Source organism: Arachis hypogaea, chromosome 11 (genome assembly GCF_003086295.3).
Source record: "Arachis hypogaea cultivar Tifrunner chromosome 11, arahy.Tifrunner.gnm2.J5K5, whole genome shotgun sequence".
NCBI lineage: Eukaryota > Viridiplantae > Streptophyta > Magnoliopsida > Fabales > Fabaceae > Arachis > Arachis hypogaea.
The window spans coordinates 76964734-76972167 of record NC_092046.1 but is presented as its reverse complement, the minus strand read 5'-3'; the positions used below and the strand labels follow the sequence as shown (position 1 = coordinate 76972167).

The 7434-nt window shown below is 36.6% G+C and overlaps 1 non-coding gene across 1 annotated transcript; it reads right to left on the bottom strand.

Annotated features, from left to right (window-relative positions):
* Positions 1 to 2175: 2175 nt before the first annotated feature.
* Positions 2176 to 2283, bottom strand: LOC112725157 (small nucleolar RNA R71). Its single transcript, XR_003164281.1, has one exon. It is a non-coding gene; the product is annotated as a small nucleolar RNA R71 (small nucleolar RNA).
* Positions 2284 to 7434: the final 5151 nt, after the last annotated feature.

Below are 7434 nucleotides of genomic sequence, written 5' to 3'. Positions count from 1 at the left end.
TTTATTTTATTCTTCAAAATTTTTAAGAATAAATTCTAGAGTTTCAAATGATGCTTTTAATATCACAAGAGCTAGTTGATTCCCATCAATTTAGTTGTTGTATGTAATGTCCTGCTGAAGCTTGGCTAGCCATGTCTAATCTTTTTAGACTAAAGCTTTAGACTAACATTACATGATTCCTGGAATTCTTAGTAAAAATTTTGAAATCCATATTTTTCTTTTTCCAATTAATTTTCGAAAAATTACAAAAAATTTTATAAAATCATAAAACCAAAAATAATTTTATGTTTCTTGTTTGAGTTTAGTGTCAATTATTAAGTTTGGTGTCAATTGCATGTCTTTATTCTTCTTGCATTTTTCAAAAGCGTGTTCATGTGTTCTTCATGATCTTCAAGTTGTTCTTGATTATCTTCTTTGTTTGATCTTTGCATTTTCATGTTTTATGTCTTTTCTTGTTTTTCATATGCATTTTCAATTTGTTAGTGTCTAAAGTTTGAAAATTTCTAAGTTTGGTGTCTTGCATGTTTTTATTTTCTTAAAAATTTTCAAAAATAAGTTCTTGGTGTTCATCTTGACATTCAAAGTGTTCTTGGTGTTCATCTTGACATTCAAAGTGTTCTTGCATGCATTGTGTGTTTTGATTCATAATTTTTATGTCTTGTGTCTTTTTTGTGTTTTTCTCTTTCTTTATTAAAAACTCAAAAATCAAAAAAATATCTTTCCCTTATTCTTCTCATAAATTTCGAATATTTGAGTTGAATCATGAATTTAGTTGTTTCTTATGAGTCAGGTCAAATCTTCAATTTAAAAATCCTATCTTTTCAAAACTTTTCAAAAATCAAATCTTTTTCATTTTTTTATGATTTTCAAAAATTTTAAAAATGATTTTCAAAATCTTCTTCTTAATTTCATTCTATAATTTCAAAATCTTTACTAATAATTAATGTGATTGATTCAAAAATTTTAAAGTTTGTTACTTGCCTATTAAGAAAGGTTCCATCTTTAAATTTTAGAATCATATCTTTTAGTTTCTTGTTAGTCAAGTAATCAACTTTAATTTTCAAAATCAAATCTTTTTAATTTCCTTTTCAAATCTTTTTCAAATTGATTTTCAATCATATCTTTTTCAAAACTTAATTTCAAAATCTTTTCTCACTTATTATCTTTTCAAAATTGATTTTCAAATCTTTTTCAATTAACTACTTGACTTTTTGTTTGTTTTACTATTTCTTATCTTTTTCAAAACCACCTAACTACTTTTCTCTCTCTTATTTTCGAAAATCACTAACCTCTTTTTCAAAAATTTCTTTTCATTAACTAATTGTTTTAAATTTCAATTTTATTTTATTTTATTTTCCTCAATTTTCGAATTCTAATTAACAATTAAAATAAAAACAAAAATATTTTCATTTTATTTTAAATTAAATTCGAATTCTCTCCCCCTCTCTCATCTCCTTCTATTTATTTATCTACTAACATTCCTCTTCCACTCAAAAATTCGAATTCACTCTTCTCCTCTGTGTTCGAATTCTTATCTTCTCCTTCTTCTATTCTTCTCTTCTTCTACTCACATAAAGGAATCTCTATACTGTGACATAGAGGATTCCTCTTCTTTTATGTTCTCTTCTTTTTCATATGAGCAGGAACAAGGATAAGAACATTCTTGTTGAAGCTGACCCTGAACCTGAAAGGACTCTGAAGAGGAAGCTAAGGGAAGCTAAGGCACAACTCTCTGCAGAAGACCTGACAGAAATTTTCGAAAAAGAAGGAGACATGGCCGAACCCAATAACAATGGTGGAGATGCAAGGAAGATGCTTGGTGACTTTATTGCACCCTCTTCCAACTTCTATGGAAGAAGCATCTCAATTCTTGCAATTGGAGCAAACAACTTTGAGCTTAAGCCTCAATTAGTTTCTCTAATGCAGCAGAATTGCAAGTTCCATGGACTTCCAATGGAAGATCCTCATCAGTTTTTGGCTGAATTCTTGCAAATATGTGACACAGTCAAGACCAATGGAGTTGATCCCGATATCTACAGGCTTATGCTTTTCTCTTTTGCTGTAACAGACAGAGCTAGAACATAGTTGGATTCACAACCTAAGGAAAGCCTGAACTCTTCGGATAAGCTGGTCAGTGCTTTCCTGGCCAAATTCTTTCCACCTCAAAAGATGAGCAAGCTTAGAGTGGAAATCCAAACCTTCATACAGAAGGAAGGTGAGTCCCTCTATGAAGCTTGGGAAAGATATAAGCAACTAATCAAAAGGTGTCCTACTGACATGCTTCCAGAATGGAGCATCATAAGTATATTCTATGATGGTCTGTCTGAGTTGTCAAAAATGTCATTGGACCATTCTGCAGGAGGATCTCTTCATCTAAAAACCCCTGCAGAAGCTCAGGAACTCATTGAAATGGTTGCAAATAACCAGTTCATGTATACCTCTGAGAGGAATCCTGTGAACAATGGGACACCTCAGAAGAAGGGGGTTCTTGAAATTGATACTCTGAATGCCATATTGGCTCAGAACAAAATATTGACTCAAGTCAATATGATTTCTCAGAGTCTGAAGGGATTGTAATCTGCATCCAATAGTACTAAAGAAGCATCTTCTGAAGAAGAAGCTTATGATCCTGAGAACCCTGCAATGGCAAAGGTGAATTACATGGGAGAACCCTAGGGAAATACCTATAATCCTTCATGGAGAAATCATCCAAATTTCTCATGGAAGGATCAACAAAAGCCTCAACAAGGCTTCAATAATAATGGTGGAAGAAACAGGTTTAGCAATAGCAAGCCTTTTCCATCATCTTCTCAACAACAGACAGAGAATTTTGAACAGAGCCATTCTGGCCTGGCAACCATAGTCTCTGATCTATCCAAGACCACACTAAGTTTCATGAATGAAACAAGGTCCTCCATTAGAAATTTGGAGGCACAGGTGGGTCAGCTGAGTAAGAAGATTACTGAAACTCCTCCCAGTACTCTCCCAAGCAACACAGAAGAAAATCCCAAGAGAGAGTGCAAGGCCATAACCATGACCAACATGGCCGAACCTGAAGAGAGTGAGGTGGACGTGAATCCCAGTGAGAAAAGCCTCATGGGACGTCCTCTGGACAGAAAGAAATTTCCCTTTGAGGAACCAAAGGAATTTGAGGCTCATACAGAGACCATAGAAATTCCATTAAACTTCCTTCTGCCATTCATGAGCTCTGATGAATATTCTTCCTTTGAAGAGGATGAAGACGTCACTGAAGAGCAAGTTGCTAAATATCTAAGAGTAATCATGAAGCTGAATGCCAAGTTATTTGGTACTGAGACTTGGGAGGATGAACCGCCCTTGTTCACTAATGAACTGAATGCATTAATGAGGCAGACATTACCTCAGAAGAAACTGGATCCCGGAAAATTCTTCATACCTTGTACCATAGGCACCATGACCTTTGAGAAGGCTCTGTGTGACCTGGGGTCAGGGATAAACCTCATGCCACTCTCTGTAATGGAGAAACTGGAAATTTTTGAGGTACAAGCTGCAAGAATCTCACCGGAGATGGCAGATAAATCAATGAAACAGGCTTATGGACTAGTAGAGGGGTGCTAGTGAATGTTGAAGGCCTTTACATCCCTGCTGATTTCATAATCCTAGACACTGGGAAGGATGAAGATGAATCTATCATCCTTGGCAGACCCTTCCTAGCCACAGCAAAAGCTGTGATTAATGTTGATAGAGGAGAGTTAGTCCTTCAGTTGAATGAGGACTACCTTATATTCAGAACTCAAGGTTCTCTTTCTGTAACCATGGAGAGGAAGCATGAAAACTTTCTCTCAATACAGAGTCAAACAAAACCCCCACATTCAAACTCTAAGTTTGGTGTTGGGATGCCACAACCAAACTCTAAGTTTGGTGTTGAGAGGCCCCAACATTGCTCTTATTATCTGTGAGGCTCCATGAGAGCTCACTGTCAAGCTATTGACATTAAAGAAGCGCTTGTTGGGAGGCAACCCAATGTTATTTAATTATATCTATATATTTTCCATTGCTATTTTATGTTTTCTTTAGGTTGATGATCATGTGAAGTCACAAAAACAACTGAAATATCAAAAATAGAATGAAAAATAGCATGAAAAATAGCTCACCCTAGAGGAAGAACTTACTGGCGTTTAAACGCCAGTAAGAAGCATCAAACTGGTGTTTAACGCCAGAAAGAATCATCAAGCTGGCGTTTAATGCCAGAAATGGGAGAAAAACTGGCGTTAAACGCCAGAAACAAGCAGCAAACGGGCATTTAACGCCAGAAGTGCAATCTAAGGGCGTTTTGCATGCCCTAAATGGAGCAGGGATGCTAAGTGCTTGACCCCTCAGGATCTGTGGACCCCACAGGATCCCCACCTACCCCATCTCTTCTTCTCTCCTCTTCACACCCTTTCATAACACTCTTCCCCAAATACCCTTCACCACTCACATCCATCTACTCTTCCCCAAAAAAACCCCACCTACCTCCAAATTCAAAATCCTTTCCCTCCTAAACCCAACCCTAATACACGAAACCTAACCCTTCCCCCACCCCTATATAAACCCCTCAACACTACCTCATTTTCACACATTACAAACACTTCTTCCCCCCTTGGCCGAATACACTCTTCCCCTCCATCTCCTCCATTTTCTTCTTCTTCTACTATTTTCTTTCTTCTTTTGCTCGAGGACGAGCAAACATTTTAAGTTTGGTGTGGTAAAAGCGTTGCTTTTTGTTTTTCCATAACCATTAATGGCATCTAAGGCCAGAGAAACCTCAAGAAAAAGGAAAGAGAAGGCAATTGCTTCCACCTCTGAGTCATGGGATATGGAGAGATTCATCTCAAAGGTCCATCAAGACCACTTCTATGAAGTTGTGGTTAAGAAAAAGGTGATCCCTGAGGCCCTTTTTAAGCTCAAAAAGGGCGAATATCCGGAGATCTGACATGAGACTAAAAGAAGAGGACGGGAAATTCTCTCTAATCCTATTCAACAAGTCAGAATCTTAATGGTTCAAGAGTTATATGCAAACGCATGGATCACTAGGAACCATGATCAAAGTATGAACCCGAATCCAAAGAACTAGTCGCCATCACTAAGGTGGACCTGTTCTTTAATTTCCTTGTTCTTTATTTTTCTATTTTTTTCATTTACTATGCTTTATTTTTATTTATGTTTGTGCCTTATTACATGATCATTAGTGTCTAGTGTCTATGCCTTAAAGCTATGAATGTCCTATGAATCCATTAACTTTCTTAAATGAAAAATGATCTAAAAATAAAAGAACAAGAAGTACATGATTTTGAATTCATCCTTGAGCTTAGTTTAATTATTTTGATGTGGTGGCAACACTTTTCATTTTCTGAATGAATACTTGAACAGTGCATATTTTTTTGAATTTGTTGTTTATGAATGTTAAATTTGTTGGCTCTTGAAAGAATGATGAAAAGGAGAAATATTATTGAATATCTGAAAAATCATAAAATTGATTCTTGAAGCAAGAAAAAGCAGTGAATACAAAAGCTTGCAGAAAAAAGGGCGAAAAAAAAGAGAGAGAAAGAAAAAAGAAAAAGCAAGCAGAAAAAGCCAATAGCTCTTTAAACCAAAAGGCAAGAGCAAAAAGCCAATAACCCTTTAAAACAAAAGGCAAGGGTAAAAAGGATCCAAGGCTTTGAGCATCAATGGATAGGAGGGCTCAAAGGAATAAAATCCTGGCCTAATCAGCTAAACCAAGCTGTCCCTAACCATGTGCTTGTGGCATGAAGGTGTCAAGTGAAAAGCTTAAGACTGAGCAGTTAAAGTCGAGGTCCAAAGCAAAAAAGAGTGTGCTTAAGAACCCTGGACACCTCTAATTGGGGACTTTAGCAAAGCTGAGTCACAATCTGAAAAGGTTCACCCAGTTATGTGTCTGTGGCATTTATGTATCCGGTGGTAATACTGGAAAACAAAGTGCTTAGGGTCACAGCCAAGACTCATAAAGTAGCTGTATTCAAGAATCAACATACTGAACTAGGAGAATCAATAACACTATCTGAATTCTAAGTTCTTATAGATGCCAATCATTCTAAACTTCAAAGAATAAAGTGAGATGCCAAAACTGTTCAAAGGCAAAAAGCTACTAGCCCCACTCATCTAAATTGGAGCTAAGTTTCATTGATATTTTGGAATTTATAGTATATTTTCTTCTTTTTATCCTATTTGATTTTCAGTTGCTTGGGGACAAGCAACAATTTAAGTTTGGTATTGTGATGAGCGGATAATTTATACGCTTTTTGGCATTGTTTTTAGGTAGTTTTTAGTATAATTTAGTTAGTTTTTACTATGTTTTTATTAGTTTTTAAATAAAAATCACATTTCTGAACTTTACTATGAGTTTGTGTGTGTTTCTATGATTTCAGGTATTTTCTAGCTGAAATTGAGGGACCTGAGCAAAATCTAATTCAGAGGCTGAAGAAGGACTGCAAATGCTATTAGATTCTGACCTCGCTGCACTCGAAATAGATTTTCTGGAGCTACAGACGCCCAATTGGCTCGCTCTCAATTGCATTGAAAAGTAGACATCCAGGGCTTTCCAGCAATATATAATAGTTCATACTTTGCCCGAGTTTTGATGATGCAAACTGGCGTTCATACGCCAACTTCCTGCCCTATTCTGGAGTTAAATGCCAGAAACAGGGTGGAAATCAGAGTTAAATGCCAGAAACAGGTTACAACCTGGCGTTTAACTCCAAAAAGAGTCTCTACACATGAAAGCTCAATGCTCAGCCCAAGCACACACCAAGTGGGCCCGAAAGTGGATTTCTACATCATTTACTTATCTTATGTAACCCTAGCTACTAGTTTAGTATAAAAACTACTTTTAGTGATTTATTTTATATCTCTGGTTAGTCTTTGAATAATTTTTATGTTCAGAGATCACGTTTAGGGGGCTGGCCATTCAGCCATGCCTGGACCTTCATCACTTATGTATTTTAAACGGTAGAGTTTCTACACACCATAGATTAAGATGTGGAGCTCTGCTGTTCCTCATGAATTAATCCAAAGTACTATTGTTTTTCTATTCAATTCAAGCTTATTCCTATTCTAAGATATTCGCTTGCACTTCAACCATGATGAATATGATGATCCGTGACACTCATCACTATTCTCAACCTATGAACGCGTGCCTGAAAACCACTTCCGTTCTACCTTGGATTGAGCGTTTATCCCTTAGCCTCCATTCTGAAAGATCGGAGTCTTCGTGGTATAAGTTAGAATTATTGGTGGCCATTCCTGAGATCCAGAAAGTCTAAACCTTGTCTGTGGTATTCCGAGTAGGATCTGGGAAGGGATGACTGTGACGAGCTTCAAACTCGCGAGTGTTGGGCGTAGTGACAGACGCAAAAGGATCACTGGATCCTATTCCAACATGATCGAGAACTGACA